Source organism: Peromyscus maniculatus, chromosome 4 (assembly GCF_049852395.1).
Source record: "Peromyscus maniculatus bairdii isolate BWxNUB_F1_BW_parent chromosome 4, HU_Pman_BW_mat_3.1, whole genome shotgun sequence".
Taxonomy (NCBI): domain Eukaryota; kingdom Metazoa; phylum Chordata; class Mammalia; order Rodentia; family Cricetidae; genus Peromyscus; species Peromyscus maniculatus.
Window position 1 is genome coordinate 21,844,694 of NC_134855.1, and position 19,084 is coordinate 21,863,777.

The window sequence follows — 19,084 nt, forward strand, 5'->3', positions numbered from 1 at the left end:
CCCAGGCTGGCCTCGAACTCACAGAGATCCGCCTGGCTCTGCCTCCCGAGTGCTGGGATTAAAGGCGTGCGCCACCACCGCCCGGCTGAAAAAATTCTTGAAATGTACTTTGAAAGATGAAAATGAGAGGCTTCACACTGGAAATATCTATAATTATGAATTGAAAACTGCATCTGTTTCCTTCTGTATGATATTGCAAAATATTTGATTAAACATTAGTTCTCTATGTATTTGATTAAATAAAATTTGAAGCTATATTATAATTGATTTTCTAAATCATTTGAAGATGCAATAATCTGTACTCAATTGTTTCACAGAAAGTGTTTTCAGTTTGCTTATACAGTTGATTCACAGAAATCATTACATTTTATCTTTTTAAAATTTTGGACATTAGAATTAATATTACACAATGTTAACCATCTAATTAAATCAGGAACTACAAGTAGATCTCATAGTAGATGCACATTTTCTTATTCTTGGTGCTTTAATTATTTTTGGAATTAAGAAAAAAAACATAAGGTGGGCACTACAGACAAATTCAGAGGAAAGAATCAAGAAGTCTCTAGTATTCTCTGCTCTATGAAGAAAGGTATCTGATGAACACATTGTCCCTTTATAATCAGATGGGCATAAAAACTTACTTGCCTAATATCAATTCCAGGTATGCGTTTCATCTTATGGAGTGGGACTTCAATCTAATTAGAAAGTGCTTACTTCCATGAAGTTCACACCACCATTGTACCAGTTGGCCTGTCTTTGTTGTAGCTCCCATGGTTCACATTTGTATATGATAAAATAATATTTTTCTTCTCCAGTATATTGCACAGCACCTTCAAGCACCATTAAAGCTTGCCAATAGCAGTGAAGCTTCCAAATGTGTACCAGCTTGAATTCATCTCATTCTATGACTCAAATATGTAGTATCCTCAATGTATGGTCTTACTGTCAAGTTCTGAAGAATAACCAAGAACAATTGCAATAGCCTGTATTGTTTGATGTGTGGGGTGTCTGTGGGACCTCAATAGTGAACAACTCCAAAAGAATTAAACCATTCCTGGTACATGGCTTTTTATTCTTTAAATTCTGTTGTCTAGTAGGAGTATGAGTGCCCTGTTTTAGTGGCACTTTATATATATAAAGTTTCTACAGTAGTAAGCTTCCATATGTCTTTGTCAATGGGCTTTAACATTCTGTAACTCTCCCCCCACTCCCTCCTCTGCCCTACTCACCACACTCCCATCTCAATTTATGTGGTGATATTTTATTTGTACTGAAATGTTATTTTAATTTTATGTTAATAAATAAAGTTGCCCTGGGGTCAGAGCTATTAGAGCCATAGTAAGAGCGTGGTGGTTAGAAGAGCTAGGTAGATTTCTGTGTGTTCAGGGATACAGCCAGTATTGGAGACATACGCCTTTAAGACCTGGAGGGCGGTACTTACAGGCAGTGATGAGGCAGTCATGTGGTTGGGTTTACAACCAATGAGAAGGCAGAACAGAAAGATTATTTAAACAGGGACACAGGAAGTACCTCCCTCTCTCGGGGAAGCTAGGAGCACTGCAGGAGGTAAGATTTTATCTCTGAGCTCTGATCTCTCAGCTTTTCTCTTTTACCTTGGCTCTGTGTTTCTTATTTTAATAATACGATTGGTTACATCTACATCTGGCGCCCAACGTGACAAGAATCCATTAAAAACTGCTTGGGGCCGGCTCCCTAGCCGGAGCAGCCGGCTCCCTAGCCCCAGCCCAGGTCTGCTTGGGCTCAGGCCGGACTGTGAGCTGCTTGCTTAAAGCCAGTGCTACAAACAGCTCAGGCCTGCCCTGCTAAACAGGGCCCCTGGCTGTAAAGCCAAGCCTTGACTCGGCTCAGAGGGAACAAGTGGCTGGCTTTAAGCTTTAGCCGGCTACCCCTTCGCTTTCACTTTCACTTTCACTTTCACTTTCGCTTTCGCTTTTGCTTTCTCTCTTGCTTTCTCTCTGTCTCTCTGTTTCTCTCTCTCTCTCTCTCTCTCTCTCTCTCTCTCTCTCTCTCTCTGGATTTACACCTAGGACTCTAGGTGGCTGTTTTGAAATTCGCTCGGATTTCTACTGTTCTACGCAGATTTGGTAAGTCATAAAGGAAACTATTTAAAAGACAAATTTTTTCCACATTTAAAAAAAATGGGTTTCCTGTGTACATTGGAAGAAAATTGGGTTTTGTTTGAAATTTTAGGCAGTCTGACAATGGAACAACTATATGAAAAGATTAGTATTATGGGAATTATGCAGTTAATCACCATGCTTATTCTCATTTTACTATTTAAAAAGATAGTCGATTTAAGTGCCAGGATAACAGCTTTAGAAAAACCTGTTAATTTTAACAGTGAAGTTGGTTCAAGTTTGGATCATAAGGTTACAGAAAGAAAGCCTGTTTTCACACAATCATCCTTAATTTATCCTGTAACCGTACAGCAGATGCCTGATCAAATGGCTACACAAAATATCTGGGCTCCAATTGAACTGATGGATTTTAAAAGGTTTAAGGAGGCAATAGTATCTTATGGCATGCATTCCCCATATGTAAAGCAAATGTTAAACTCTTGGTCAACATATAATAGGATTATACCACAGGACTGGCGGGACCTTGCACAAGCTGTTCTGGAACCCAGCCAGAGAATTCAATTTCTGACTTGGTTTAAGGAGGAAGCTAGAAACGTAGAAACACAATGGAGGGATAAAGGAATACAAGTTTGTCAGGATCAGCTTATTGGAGAAGGCCAATATGCTTCAATACAAACACAATGTTTATATGATGTTCAAACCGTAATTTTATGTCGAATGGCAGCCTTGAATGCATGGGACAGAGTTGATGAACCAGGAAAAAAACATGAGTCATTCACAAAGGTTATGCAAGGCCCTAAAGAATCTTTCACAGATTTTTTAGAAAGACTGGCTTCAGCAGTAAACAGAATGGTCTCAGGATCAGAAGCTAGTAAGGCAATAATTGAAGCTTTGGCATTTGAGAATGCGAATGCAGCATGCAAAAGAATAATCAGGCCGTTAAGGGCAAGATCTGCACCTTTGGAAGATTGGATTAGAGAAACAATTAATGTTGAGGTTGATGAGCATGATACGTGGGTAGGAGAAGTAATTTCAAAAGGTTTGAGGAGTGTTAGATGTTTTGGGTGTGGAAAGCAAGGACATTTTAAAAGGGACTGTAAACAGGTCAATCCTAGAAGCAATGTTTCTTCAAGGAACAATGGCAACAGAATGCCCCTTCCTTCTGGAGTATGCAGAAGGTGTGGTAAGGGAAAACACTGGACCAACGAATGTAGATCAACAAAGGACAGACAGGGTAATCCTTTGCCTCAGTTTTCGGGAAACTCCCGGAGGGGCCTCATGCAGGCCCCCATAGCAAAACCAGTTCAAACCTTTCCTGCAGCTGTAGAAAAAATCCCTGCTCTGAGCGATTAAATAACCAAATGACTATTGGAATAAATCAGGCTGGTCAGGATGATGAAAAAGAGAGAATAGAAAATTCAGGAGAAAACATAAAGAAAATTTTTTGGCAAACTTCTATTAATGAACAGAGACCAAAATTAACGATAAAAATAAATGGTGTTTTGTTGTCTGGTCTGGTAGACACAGGTGCGGACATTACCATAATTGCACCAGAATTTTGGCATCCAGCTTGGCCTCTTCAGGAGGTAAACGTTCAACTGTTAGGAATTGGGACATTATCTGGAGTGAAACAGAGTGCAAGATGGCTGGAATGTATAGGTCCAGAAGGACAGAGAGGAAAATTAAAACCATATGTCGCTAACATAGCTATGAACCTGTGGGGTCGAGACTTGTTGCAACAATGGAATACTCAGATTAAAATCCCTCCAATCTCAGAAACAAATCATAAACTAGCACATGTTTCTGAGAGAAATATTAGAAGGCATTATTTTGAGTGGTCACCAGCCATCCATATTATACAGGAACAGGGCACAACAACTGATAATCTTCCAAAAATACCAACAGCTCTACCTTTAAAATGGTTAACAGACAAGCCTGTATGGGTTCAGCAATGGCCTTTAACAACAGAGAAACTCCAGGCTTTAGAAGAGCTGGTAGAAGAACAGCTAAATGCTCAGCATATTGAACAGTCAACCAGCCCTTGGAATTCTCCTGTATTTGTTATTAAAAAGAAATCTGGTAAATGGAGAATGGTAACGGACCTTAGAGCAATTAACAAAGTAATTCAGCCGATGGGCTCTCTACAATCTGGAATTCCTTTGCCTACTCTGTTACCAAAAGGATGGCCTCTCATAGTTATTGATTTAAAAGACTGTTTCTTTTCAATACCCTTACAAGAAAAGGACAAAGAAAGATTTGCTTTCACAGTGCCTACTTATAATAATTCTCAACCGGTTAAAAGATTTCAATGGAGGGTCCTCCCACAGGGAATGTTAAATAGCCCAACTCTGTGCCAATATTTTGTACAACAGCCATTGGAAGTGATACGTAAAAAATTTCCTAAATCTATAATTTATCATTATATGGATGATATTTTACTAGCTGACTCAAATGCAGATACTTTAGAAAGAATGTTTGAAGAAGTAAAGAAAATTTTGCCTTGCTGGGGATTACAAATTGCTCCTGAAAAAATACAAAGAGGAGATTCTATTAATTATTTAGGATATAAAATAGAGCTACAAAAAATTAGACCCCAAAAGGTGCAAATTAGGAGAGATAGACTACAGACTCTTAATGACTTTCAAAGATTATTTGGAGATATTTCTCATCTACGAACTATTGTTGGGGTAAAAAATGATGAACTGACTAATTTGTTCAAAACCTTAGAAGGTGACAAGGACTTAAATAGTCCAAGAGAATTATCACCTGAAGCTGAGAAAGAATTGGCCTTGGTAGAAAAGAAAGTACATGAAGGGCACGTGGATCGTATTGATCCAAAGCTGGATTGCATTTTGGTTATTTTACCTCCTAGGCATTCCCCTACTGGAATATTAATGCAGAGGGAAGATATTATATTGGAATGGATATTTTTACCAAATAAACCAAATAAAAAATTAAAAACTTATGGGGAGAAAATCTCTGACTTGATTTGGAAAGGAAAATTGAGACTTCGTCAATTAGCAGGTATAGACCCAGCAGAAATTGTCGTACCTTTAACTAAGGAGGACATTGAAAAATTATGGACAGAAAGTGAACCTTGGCAAAGAGCTTGCAGTAATTTTTTGGGAGAAATTAACAGCAAATATCCCAAAAGCAACAGAATTGATTTTATAAAGAGAGCTGATTGGATCTTGCCTCGAATTGTACGGCAAAAACCCATATCTGGAGTTCGTACATTTTATACAGATGCCAACAAACAAGGAAAGGCAGGTTACAAATCAGAAAATTTAAGTAAAGTGGTACAAAGTCCTTATAATTCAGTGCAAAAATCAGAATTGTATGCTATTCTGTTGGTATTAATGGATTTTTCAGAACCTCTCAACATAGTAACTGACTCTCAGTATGCTGAAAGAGTGGTATTACATATTGAGACTGCAGAATTTATCCCTGATGCTTCAGAATTAACTTCACTATTTATTCAATTACAAGATACAATCAGGAAAAGGAGTCATCCTTTATATATAACTCACATCCGATCTCATACTGGTCTGCCAGGCCCTCTAGCACAAGGCAATGATGAGATTGATAAATTATTGATAGGAAATGTGCTGGAGGCCTCAGAATTTCATAAAAAACATCATGTCAATAGTAAAGGTTTAAAAAAGGATTTTCCCATAACCTGGCAACAAGCCAAAGAAATAGTAAAGAAATGTCCTACTTGTTCCTTCTATAATCAAACACCATTACCAGCAGGATGTAACCCAAAGGGTACTCAGAGGAATGAAATCTGGCAGATGGACGTGTTTCACTTTGCAGAATTTGGAAAACTGAAATATGTACACCACACTGTCGATACTTATTCAGGATTTCAATGGGCAACTGCTTTGAGTTCTGAAAAAGCTGATTCTGTAATCACTCATTTGCTAGAAGTTATGGCCATTATGGGTATACCTGCACAAATCAAAACTGACAATGCTCCATCATATGTCTCTGTTAAAATGAAACAGTTTTTTGCTTATTACAATATAAAGCATATTACAGGTATACCACATAATCCTACAGGTCAAGCAGTTATAGAAAGATCAAACAGAACTCTAAAGGATATGCTAAATAAACAGAAAGGAGTAACAAAAACCCCCAGAAATAGACTGCATAATGCTCTATTAACTTTAAATTTTCTGAATGCCAATGAGAAGGGAACAACAGCTGCAGAGAGACATTGGGTAATAGAAAAAACTACAGAATTAAATCAGCCTATATACTTTAAGGATGTGCTGACCTCAGAATGGAAGCCAGGGTATGTATTACGCTGGGGACGAGGTTTTGCTTTTGTTTCTACAGGAGAAGATAAGCTGTGGGTACCATCAAAATTGATAAAGGTTCGATTTGAACAAGAGAAACCTCTTAATTAGAGGAGGTGATAGTTCATCAACCAGCATGAACATCCAATTTAAACTAACTTGTACCTGTAACACATGTCTTTTCATTTAATCAGATAATAACTTGCCAAAAAGGAACATCCCCAAAATTAGTCTTGGGGGAAGGTTTTTGTTTTTGTCTTTTAGGAGAATGAAGGTTAAGGAATCTGAAGGACACAAGACAAATGAGACAACTGAAGAAAAGGGACAAATCATCTATCCCAGGAAACAGAGTATATTGGAGTATATGGCATATGGGTATATATTATCTAAAAAATTTTATGTCTTCTTAAATGTTTGTTTCTGCTTTTCTCTAAAGATTTAACACTATTGGTTTTCTAATAGTCCCAGTTCAATTAAAATTTAAAGCTGACTTTGGAGTTGGAGAATGGCTCTCTCCTTCTTTAAACTCAAGCATGTTGTTAAAATGAAAATACAAACTCCCTGTATCATGACAGAATAAAAGAGCCATTTTCTGCTATGGGACAGGACAAAAGCCAAATTAATTAAGGGACTATTCTATTACTAATCTCAACTCTTTGATTCTATTCTGATTCTTTAAACTTTTCTTAAAGTATAAATTTTATATCAAATTTTACAAGATTAATATATATATACATTTTAAACTTTGTTAAGATATGAATGGTCATATAGAGTACTATCTAATTCTAGAAAAAAGGCTTCAGTTAGCTGCATATATATGTCTTTGTGTTCGAGTCTCTTATCAGTTTTCTGCAGGAAATCACGGCCAGGCCTAACATCAACTGAAGTCTCCGGAAAGAAGATGGGGCCCCACAACAACAACAACAACAACAATTCCACGTGGACAATAATAATATCACTAAACTGACAAACATCATCTACAGATCAGCTTTGAACTACAAGGTGCTCAGAGCAATTTTGAGATGACTAGCTGAGATGATCCAGTCTCAAAGACTACTTGAATAAGGACTTGAGATAAACCCTGAACTTTGGCATTATACACAGACTGGATAATAATGAAGGATATAGTTACCTTTCCTAGAATTTGACAATTAACCTAAAATTTTTCTTTCAGGATAAAGATAACTTCGCCCATACCCAGCAGCAAGCAATTTTAAGAATATGACGCCCACATTCCCAAAGAGGTGGTGTGGGGCGGGTAGTTTTTTTGGTTCTTTTTAACGGGTTTTGGGTCTGGGATAATTTTCATTATTTAGGGGGGTAGGTTACAAGTTTTTGTCAAGGGTTAGGAAAAAGGCTAAGCAAAGGAGATTAGATTTAAGGTTCTTGTTTTAAAAAAAAAAAAAGAAAGAAAGAAAAGAAAAGAAAAAGATAATTACTAGTTTTAAATACTTTACATTATTACCAACTATTAGGATATAAAGAAATGAAAGTTAGTAGTTAGACATTACAATAGAAATTGTAGTCATATTAGATATGTTTTAAAAATTGAGCAGATATATTTTAGACAGGTCATCTTCAAACCCTTCAGAGATCTACCGAATATGGCATTTAAAATGTTTTAATAACTTAGAAATTTTTCTTTTTTGAGACATGTCGGCTCCTGGCAGTACCAATCTACTTCAGAGAAAATATGGGCATTGAAGAAACTGCATATGGAGTTAATTTTCATTGTGGCAAAAGTTAGCCACTGGACAACAAAGTATCCTCGTATCAACAGGACAAAATGGACAGACAGAACACGAAACAAAGGACTACCGATTCCTGCCAAAACAAGTGTGGTTATGGCTTTATCAAAAGGCATCTTCTGAGGCCAGGACAATATGGCACCATCCCTGAAGTCGCCTTCACAATCTGGAAAAGGTACAGTACCCTTTTCTTCGAAGGCAGCTGAACAGGCAGTGGGCCGATGGCTTCTGTTGTGCAATGGAACAGCAACTGAAAGCTCACGCCTCTCAATAGTAGACTGGCATTTAATAGAGGGATGTGGAGAAGGGCATGCTTAGATGAAGCCATATATACACAGCCAAGAAGAATGGACAGCTGAATTCAAAAACCATCAACAATTTCCAGAATTTAAAATCCTGAATCATGACATGACACTAGTGGAATTCAGGTGTTTCTGGTACATGGACTGCTCTCACCCAGTGTGAGGTTGAACTGTTGACCTTGTGTACAACCTACTTCACAAATGAGTCTGTCAGATACGCTAAGCCTATAGGCTGAAGATGATGCCCCAACACTGTGGAGAAACCTCAGGTGACTGTCCAGGCAGCTGGCTGTTTCTGTCAACTCACAAAATTTTTGGAAGTTGCTTTTGTGCACTTCCTGTTTTTATTTTTGTTAGCTAATATTATTTCCTTCTTGGGTCTCTGAGGGAGTTGAAGATTAGTTAGTTATAGTTGAAGATTAATTAGGATAGAAAGTGAATTAGATACATTTTGGACTTACTAAAATAGGATAGATAAGGGAATTATTTTCTCTGATTTGTCAAATACAAATGGACTAGACATCGTTTAGGTATTTGTTACTTGTATATATTGTATATAGTTATTGTACTTTAGTATATAGTTTTTCTTTTGTTAGTTATAACCTTTTGCCTTTTTTCTTTTTATTAAAATAGAAAAGGGGAAATGTGGTGATATTTTATTTGTACTGAAATGTTATTTTAATTTTATGTTAATAAATAAAGTTGCCCTGGGGTCAGAGCTATTAGAGCCATAGTAAGAGCGTGGTGGTTAGAAGAGCTAGGTAGATTTCTGTGTGTTCAGGGATACAGCCAGTATTGGAGACATACGCCTTTAAGACCTGGAGGGCGGTACTTACAGGCAGTGATGAGGCAGTCATGTGGTTGGGTTTACAACCAATGAGAAGGCAGAACAGAAAGATTATTTAAACAGGGACACAGGAAGTACCTCCCTCTCTCGGGGAAGCTAGGAGCACTGCAGGAGGTAAGATTTTATCTCTGAGCTCTGACCTCTCAGCTTTTCTCTTTTACCTTGGCTCTGTGTTTCTTATTTTAATAATACGATTGGTTACATCTACAAATTTAGTCCTGCATATTCCATTACTTCTTTTTTTGTTTTAATAGCAGTACATTCTAACTCCCTTACCATGAAAGTCCTTCCCCTTGGCTCCTAAATAATTTTTATTACATCTATGTGTATTCCAAATGAAACACACATATATTAAGATTCAATTACTATCCACAGATTAGAAAAAAATTCTATTTTCTTTTCCTTAGTCTGGGTAAACTTACACAGAATAATTGTTTCTAGTTTCATCCATTTATCTGTTAATGTCACCATTTATTTTTTCTTAATAGCTGAAAAATATTCTATTGCATAAATATACCACATTTTCATAATTCATTTATCAGTTGATGGACATCTAGGCTGTTTATGTTTCCTGACTATTATGAATAGAGCCAAACTTGAACCTCCAGACTAGGATACAGAATATCCTTTGGATATATATCCCAGGTAGTATAGCCGGATGGTATATTAGAGAAAGCTTTTTGAGGAAGTGTCATACTGATTTCCATAATGGTTGTACCTATTTGCATTACTGCAAAAATTGAAAAAAATGTTCCCATATCCCTACATCCATGCCAGTATTTGTCATCATTAGTAATTTTGATTCTAGTGATTCTGACTGTCTGAGGAAGGATGAGATCTCAAAGTAATTTTAATTTTCATGTCTCTGATAGCTAAAGATGACAAATATTTTTCAGTGTTTCCTAGACATTTGTATTTGATTTTCTGAGAGTTCTCCCTCTAGTTTCACATCCTATTTTAAATACTGCGCTGTTTATTTTCATGATGTTTCATTTTTGATTTCTTTATATATTCTAGATACTAAAACATTTGTTAGATGTACAGCTGGTAAAGATTCTTTCCCCTTTCTTTAGGCTGACATTAAGCAATGGTGTCTTTTGCTGTACAGAAAGATTTTGGATCCATTAGGTTCCAATTATTGTTGGTCTTAATATTTATTCTTTTGGAGTCCTGTTCAGAAAGTTCATTCTTATGCCAATGAATTCAAGCACATCCCCTACTTCCACTATCAAACTCACAGTATCAGGTCTTGCATTGAGGTTTTGTTCATGGTGGGAGATGGGGATCAAGTTTCATTGTTGTGCCTACCCAGTCACTGTTTGTTGATGATGCTGTCTTTTCTTCAATATACATTGGTGGATTCCTTGTCAAAAGTCAGGGCTGTAGGAGTGTACGTTTATACATGGGTCCTCAGTTCTATTTCATTAATTAACAAGTTTGTTTTAGTACAAAGCTATCTTAATACTAGAGATTTGTATCATTACTTGCTATCTGGGATAGTGATATCTCTGGTAGCTTTTTTTTTTAGGATTGTTTTGGAGATCTTGGGACTTTTAAATTTTCATGTGAAATTTCAGAGTTTTTTTTTTTTTAACCTAAGTGAAGAAGAATTTTGATGATGCATGTGTTGAACTTGTAGATTCCTTTTGATAGAATGGCAATTTTCACCATATTAACTCTACCAATCCATGAGCATGGAGGTACTCCTGTCTTCTGGTACCTTGTATTTGACAATAGCAAAGAAACTACATATGTGAACTCATAGCAGTTTTGGAAGCATGGAAAAAAAAAAAACAGTGCAAGCCCAAGTTAGACCAAATCCCAGGATGGGGAGAGGAGGTACGAACATAATCCTACCTCCAGATGTGTAGGGAAGGGCAATTATGAAATGTTGGAATAGCTGCTCAGAGAATAAAAGCCAATTTTCTCCAAGAGTACATTATTCAATAAGTTTACCACTACAGTGAAAGACCACACATCCAAGAATAATTGAGCCTTTTAATAGATTACAAAATATTTTTTAAAATAAGCCTACCTTTTGCACAGATTTTTCTGAAGGTAACAAGTTGAATTCTATAATAGAGAGAAAAAAATAAGGTAGCTAAGAAGGAGTAAAAGTTCACCATAAATAATTGTCTTATCTCCCTCTTAAAACTGTAAACTGTTACAACAAATCTGCCCTGTGCTTATTTTCACCTAAGAGTTGCTAGGGAATCCTGGGGCTCAGTTGCAGTCTGAAATATTTTCTTCTTATTCTCATTCTGTCTCTGTAGTTCTTAATTTCAAGCATGAATCAATTATTTTTCATTATTGTCTGACATCAGTTGTTAACCCAACCAGATTCTTAGTTTCTGATGACTATAACCAAAGGTGATCTTTTAAGTTTGAAGACTTTCTTGATTATCTCTGCATGGTTGATGTATATTTCTATCTTTACTTAAAGATTTCTGTCTGTTTTTAATCCCCAATGCATTAGTTCCTTCAAAATAAGGACCCTGGGAGGTGAGAATGACAGTTCTTTTCACATAACAATGCACGAGCAAACTTCCTTCTTTGTAAATTCTGTCCACTGCACCTGGGTGAGACATGCCATTAACCTCGCTGTCCTCAGCAGGCAGACAAATTCCTCCCAAAATGCATGGTGTCTGCAAAACTGTGCTCCATTACTCACAAGCCTTTCCCTTGGCTCCTTCACTAACAGCTCCTCTAGGCTCCACACCCAGAACCAGAACCAAACAATCTGCAGTGTGATGTTCATTTCACAGCCATTATGCTTCGTGTGAACCAGTGATAGAAAATAGGCTAGTGATATTATAACTTATGTTAGTTAGGTGATTGGGCACGAACATAGATTTTAATATATTTTGTGCAAGTGATTTAACACATTCGGGAATAAGACTGGTTGATATTTTAAACCACCGAGTAAGGTGAAACCCCACAAATAAAATGAAGTATGGCAACAGTTTAGATTCTAGATATTTTTCTACAGAAATAGGTTGGTATAAATTTATAAATGATGTATCTTAATTGTGATTGCCTTCCTACTGTAAAGAGCATTTCCGTATATATTGTCTGATGGGGTAATGTCTTTCTGTACACTGGAAATATGTATTGCTCTGATTGGTTAATAAATAAAGCTATTTGTCCTATGGCAAGGCAGCTTAGAGGCAGGCAGGAAATTCAAAGGGAGAGACAGGAAGAAGGCGGGAGAGACAGGAAGAAGGCGGGAGAGACGCCAACCTGCCATCCAGGGAGCAACATGTAATGGCACACAGGTAAAGCCACAGAAAACGTGGTGATTTATAGACTAACAGAAATGGGCTGAGTTTAAATGTAGGAGCTTGTCAGAGGTAGGCCTGAGCTAATGGCTGTGCAGTTTTAATTAAAATAAGCCTCTATGTGTTTAGTTGGGACCAAGCAGCTTCAGAACTGGTGGGTGATAGAGATTTGTCTTGACGGAGGGCCTGGGGGGACTCAGGAAATCTCTGGCTACAATTGTCAACCATTTTTCAAGTAAACATCTTCTTCCTATTTTCTTTTAATGCAAATATGTAATTCAATGATCAAAAGCCATAGTCACATTGTATTTCGAATTAGAATCAGATGCATTTGTAGGGTGGTATTGTGTGATAGACTTCCCAGGAAGATGCAACATACGCATCTAGCTATCTCATACAAGGACTTTATAACTGACAAAAGTACAGACACCACCAAAGTTCAGACTGGTGAATGGGTGTTTTATTGTGGTTAGAGACATGTAGATGAAGATCTCCTGTAATGAAGATCATTACAGGAGCAGAAATGACTCAAAGAGTGCTACATCTCTGAAGTCTACCCAAGCAGCTCACAGAAGCTGGAACCCTGGAACACACTGCATAACCTGCAGTCAGCTCAACAGCCTGGAGCTCAACTGGTCTAAGTCCCTTTCTGTTAGCTCATCTGGTCTCTGCTTCTTTTTAGGCTGATTGGCTGCTTTTTGCTTCTTCCAGGCAGTTGTGTTATCTGAGTGTCTTCTTTGCAGCTTGACTTCTCTGGAAAAGACTCTCAGCAGTCTTTATTATTCACTCATTGAAGGGAGGGGCCTAGTGAATCAGCTTAGTTTCAGGGACTTCTGGGGGCATTTTGAGTAGTGTACTTTCTGTTCTAAGGAGCTTCCCTGGGAGGTGGAATGTTTCAATCGGGGAGGAAACTACTATGCAAGAATTGGCAAGATGAAGGTGTAAGAAGCAGACCAATTCTATTGGGTTTTAGAGTCACTATGATGGTAGTTAGAATATATATATATATATATATATATATATATATATATATATATATATGAATATCTGTAGGATTATAAAATATGGAAATAACAAATATATGATAGGATCAAAATATATCTAAATAAATAATTTCTAAGTCATATCTGTCATGTTGTGTTTTTAATTTTGCATTCAGTACTAATGCTTCAAATCAGCATCTTTGTTACTTTCTCATTCAAATGTTCTAAAGGTTTTTTTTTTCTTTCAGTGTTTCCCTAAACATCATGTTAATATCTCAGCTTTACATTTAGTGTAGAAAATATGCATCCACAAATTTACAGAATGCCTAAAGAGGAATTTAATTCAAAGTGCTGATTTAAAATAAAAATAAAATGGTATTTTCTAGACTGTCCTTTGGTTTGGAAACCTCAGGAAAGCACTGGCAACCCATTTTCTGCAAGAAAGGCTAGTGTCTTTTGAGTAATTTATGACTTTCTGTGTGATGGAAAGCCTCATTTTCTAAAAGAAATATCAGAAAGTGAAGGAAACTACTTTGTACATTATTTCATTTTATCAAGAACAAAAAGAATGGTTGAATACTTCCTGTAATTCCACTTTCTTCTTCTGCATACAAAGTAAGTTTCACAAGTTCAAGATTAACAGATCCTAATTGAAATTCTAAAAGGCAAATATGCAGTGTAATTACCTAGTTTGAAGTCTTACATCTTAAGAGATATTTCTATGTGGGAAAATGTATTCAGAAGCTTAGTCAATGCCATATTATAGAAAGAAATGAGCATTGGTTTTTCTAGATATTTTCATGGCCTAAAAATACAGTATTTTATGTTGACTTTGTAACCAAGCTCCATATTTTTTAACAGATGCCATTTCTCTTCTGATTACAATATCCTGTTATGAATTACCTCTGTTGGGAACAAGTAGAGAGAGAAAAAAACTCTTTTCATCAAAGCATAAATCTACACACCTGAAATACTCTATATTCTGAATACAATAAAAATTATACTTATGTAATAATATATCTTTGCCAATTTGAAAAATCATCAAACCTTCAGAGCAGAAAAACTGAGGTGTTGGGAGACATTGTAAAACCATTAGAGCAGTATATTTATACTTCCAAAGGTAATATTCTTCTACCCCAATAAAACCTCCTCACATATGTGTGTAGCAATAGAAGCAAGGTAAATTGAATTATCTATAAAATATTGTTTTCCTTATTGTATTGCTGAAAAGATATTTTAAGCCACAATGCTATTGAGTAGTACCATCATGTTGCACATAGTAAATCGTCTCATTAGACTTGTCAGTCACTGATTAATCACCCCATATGATGGAAGAGTAATTGAATCCTGACAATAATAATACCTTAAAGGCACAAGATGCACTATTAGGTTGTCTGCTGACAACAAGGGTTCACTGAACTGAACAAAGGTCTATTCAGAGACCTTACTGAAAACTCAACCAGCACTTAAGCTCTAGAAATATTGTTACTTTTAAAACACAGTCTTTGAAATTAACTTTAGTTGATGAATTAAAAATCACAAGGCTCCACAGCTCATACTCTATAATTTAGGAAATTATGGCCCATACAGATATGAAAAATACTATCAGTGTTTTGTTACCAGATAAGCCTGTCTCTTCTCATCTTCTCCTTTTCTGTTCCCTCTCCAGCTTAAGTTCCTCCTCTCCTTCTCCCTCCCATTAGCTTTTATTTTGGTCTCTTGTGCATACAGACATTCACATCTGTGAACAGATACTGCAAATGATAAACTTTCCATTTTTGTATGTAAAATTTAACTTTTGAAAACTCATTTGAGACTTAGATGCTGAAAGATGTCCTAGCAACATAATCCTTCTTTCCCATTTCTTAATAATAAAGTCTTGCTATATCAATTATTTCATAATACAAGAACAGTAAGTAAGTGTAATTTTGTATGCCAAAATATCATCATCATTCTAATAGCATAATTTTAGGTATTTCAAGTTCCAAAGTCAAGATTATTTTAAAACGTCAAGATCTTAGCAGGTACAATTGTTTCTGTAGTTTCTAATATGTTTGGAATAAACAAAGATGAATGTGATTTGGAATGTATATGAGGGGCTGTAAACATTATTTTAATCCAATCCTTTTGTTTTTAGCTTTTCTCTTAAGAAATATTGGCTGGCAATCCAGATATTATTCCGTAAAGCAAACACCTGAATATTGAGTCAATACTCCAAAGAAGCTTCTTTACTTCATATATCTCAGGTTCAATTTGGAAGATTCCAATGGGGGGGGCTCTAACCATCTGGGCTTTCTCTTTGTGATATACTGGCACTTAAGTGAGATTAAGTCAAGGACAGGTACAGTTGCTCTTATCAACTGTGACACCTACCTGGTTTGTTTCCATGAGCCTAGAATCCTCACAATTAAATGGCTAGGTTCCAGGGAAAATGTCTTTAGCAGGCAGAGCCTGCTAAATGCTTTCTAGATTTACAGATTAAGTGTTTATTATATACTGGTCTATCCTCACTTGTGTTATTTACAAAAAGCTACAAATTTATTCACTCGAGCCCCTTGTAAGGCAATTGTGAAATAAAATTGTAGTTGTCTTAGAGTCCCTTATATTCAATGAGATAGACTTTAGAGGGACTTTTTTTATTGTTAAGTACACAGAAAGAATTCACCACTCCCAGTTTTTACTATCTTTTATGCTCAAACTTGAGAATATGATCTCTCAACTTCCTGTTCTGGCTGCCTCACCTCTCTGCTGCCATGCTTCCCCATCATGCTGACTCTTATCCTTCTGGAACTATAAGGCAAATGAACTCTTCCTTCTGTGAATTGCATTGGTCATAGTATTTTTATCATAGCAATAGAAAAGCAATACAAAAATAAGTACCAGAGAATGGGTTTTTGCTGTAGTGGACCTGGCTATGTTATGTTTTGGAGGAATATGTAAGTAAGTCTTTGGAACTTTGAACAAAATAATAATGACAACAAAAATGATTGAAGGCTGAAGTAGAGCTTAACAGAAAAACTAGTTTGAGCCTAGAACAGTGTGATGCTGAGAATATCACAGACTGTCCAGGTCTAAATCAAGAATTTTCAGAGTGAAGCGGGATTTTTAAAAGCAAGTTAGATAAATCATATGTTCACTGTATTTTGAACAAGAATCTGGCTGCCTTCTGTCCATGCCCTGATAACTTGCCTGAGGACAAATTAAACTGTAATAAATCAATTTCTTTGGAATAGGAAATTTCAAGACTGTGAAATATTGAATCTGTAGCAAGGTTATTATTACTAGTGCCTATGCACGTCTATAATGAAAAAAGCAGGTGGGGGGAAATATGTACAATTTAGAGAGAAATGGGGAGCTCAATGTTTCAAACAAGGCACATGCTAGATGAGAGGTTGTAATTGTTAAGGAGATCAATAACATTAAGGAAAGAGAGCCCTCGGGGAAAGACACCACAGGACTAACTCATAAAAGAGATCATAAGTCACTCCTAGTCCTAGAAAACAACTGAATAAAAGGGCTTCATTAATGTGATTCAAGGGATTAGGGTCCTCAGCAACCCGCCAACAAACCTTGGGAGTGTTGTCCATATGGTGGTGGCATTAGAGACAGGAAGGATCCAAGAGTGAATAGTTCATAGATTCTTCCTCCATGGTTTCAGAGATTTACTGCTTTTTCTTTGTGAAAGCCCCAACAGGTAAAGAGACTGTGATAGGTCATTGCATGAAGCTGTGAATATGAAGCCTTGGTTGCAGTAGAAACCCCCAAGATGTTGAAAATACAAGAGCTATAGGTTATAAGCCAAGGAGAGTTCTATTAATGACCTGAAATCAGCCCAAATGAGAAATGTGTTTCAGGAAGCAAAGCTGGAAGTGAGGAGCCATCTAAGCCCTTGACACCAGACATTGAAGTATAGGATTTGATGTTTATCTGTTGGGTTCTGGGTCTTGCTTTGGACCAGGATTTCCCTACTACTCTCTTCCCCACACCCTCCTTTTTAATGGTAAAGTATATTCGGTGCCATCATATATTGACAGTATGTAATTTACTTTATTTTACATGGGAGATACATGTAAGAAATTTCTCCAGTTGCAGAAGGTACTTTGAACTTTTAAATGGTGTTTCATATAATGTGGAAGACCGTGAAGCAAATAATTGTAGTGGGTAGCCTTAATAATTTCACCAATAAATAATAATAATAATAATAGTAGTAGTAGTAATAGTAGTAGTAGTAGTAGTAGTAGTAGTAGTAGTAGTAGTAGTAGTAACTGTAGCAGTACAGGTACTTACCCAATTGTTTATGTCACAGAGAGCTCTAATTTTCTGCCTCTAGATCAGGAATATTTCAGAAAATAGAGGTAAATTGACAGACTATTGTTGACCATGGGATCTACTGCCTATTGATAAAATTTACAGAATATAAGAACAACCTTAAAACATAACAATTATTGACTTAAATGAAACACTGTGAAATAATGAGATGTGTCATTGGAAAATTGGGAGAACTTGTGATGTCTTGTGTCCAGGAACAAAAAGATTAAAAGTTCAATCACCAAAAACAATGACTTCTGGCAGGGCTGATCTTCAGTGGAGTTCCATTTTGTCACTCTCTAATTACGAGGGCTGTGGCCAGGAAATCTCAAAGATGTAGGGTGGGAAACAGCATGGGAGGCTGTCGTGGAGAACAGTCAAAAAGTATAGGCTTGTACAGGAACTTGTTTTCATCCCTGGATGATATTCATGATTAATTCCCTACAAGTAAGCTGTTTGCTAAGAAGTCACACACACACACACACACACACACACACACACACACACACACTGGAAGAGGGATCAATGCCAACAGATGCTCAGTTCACAACACAGAAACACAAGAAACATGAAAAGGCAAGGCATAAATTTTAAGATATGAGAAGGGGGAAAATCCAGAGAATAATGCAAAAATAAACTGATAAAAATGGTTAAGTTGCTACTAAAAAGGGAATACTGAAGAGAAGATGACTGAAGTAAAAAAATCCATAATGAACTTGGAGAGAAAAATCAGAAATATAAATGAAAGTTAGCAAAATTAATGAGTTTATATCAGCAATATAATATGGATGAAAACATGATTAATAAGGAAAAGAGATTCAGTATGGAAACAAATACTCTGAAAAAAAAATAACCAAACAGATAATCCAAAAATGGAAAACTAAGTGTAACAAATAATGTGGAAGGCATCATAAATACAGAAGACAAGTCAGAAAAAGTTCTATCTAGAATAGAGAGTTGAGGATATATCTTCAAACTTCAATAAAGAAAAATATATATTATGTATGTATATATATAATTATGAGCACATCTAATAATTTGGAATGTGATCTTTATCATGTTTGCATATGATAATAATTACATAGAAGAGGAATCTGAGATAAATATTTATTGTATAGAGTATAGAAATTTTATTGTCTAAAATAAGAAAATTTCTCAAATCTACTGAGTCAAATCAAAATTCAAGTACAAAGTACAATTACAACTGCAAATAGACAA

The 19,084-nt window shown here is 36.2% G+C and overlaps 1 pseudogene across 1 annotated transcript in view; it reads left to right on the plus strand.

Moving 5' to 3' along the window:
• LOC102925376 (sperm motility kinase X pseudogene) overlaps positions 1–19,084 on the plus strand; it is a 754,818-nt pseudogene that overhangs the window by 411,781 nt on the left and 323,953 nt on the right. The gene's annotated exons all lie outside the window — the stretch shown is intronic.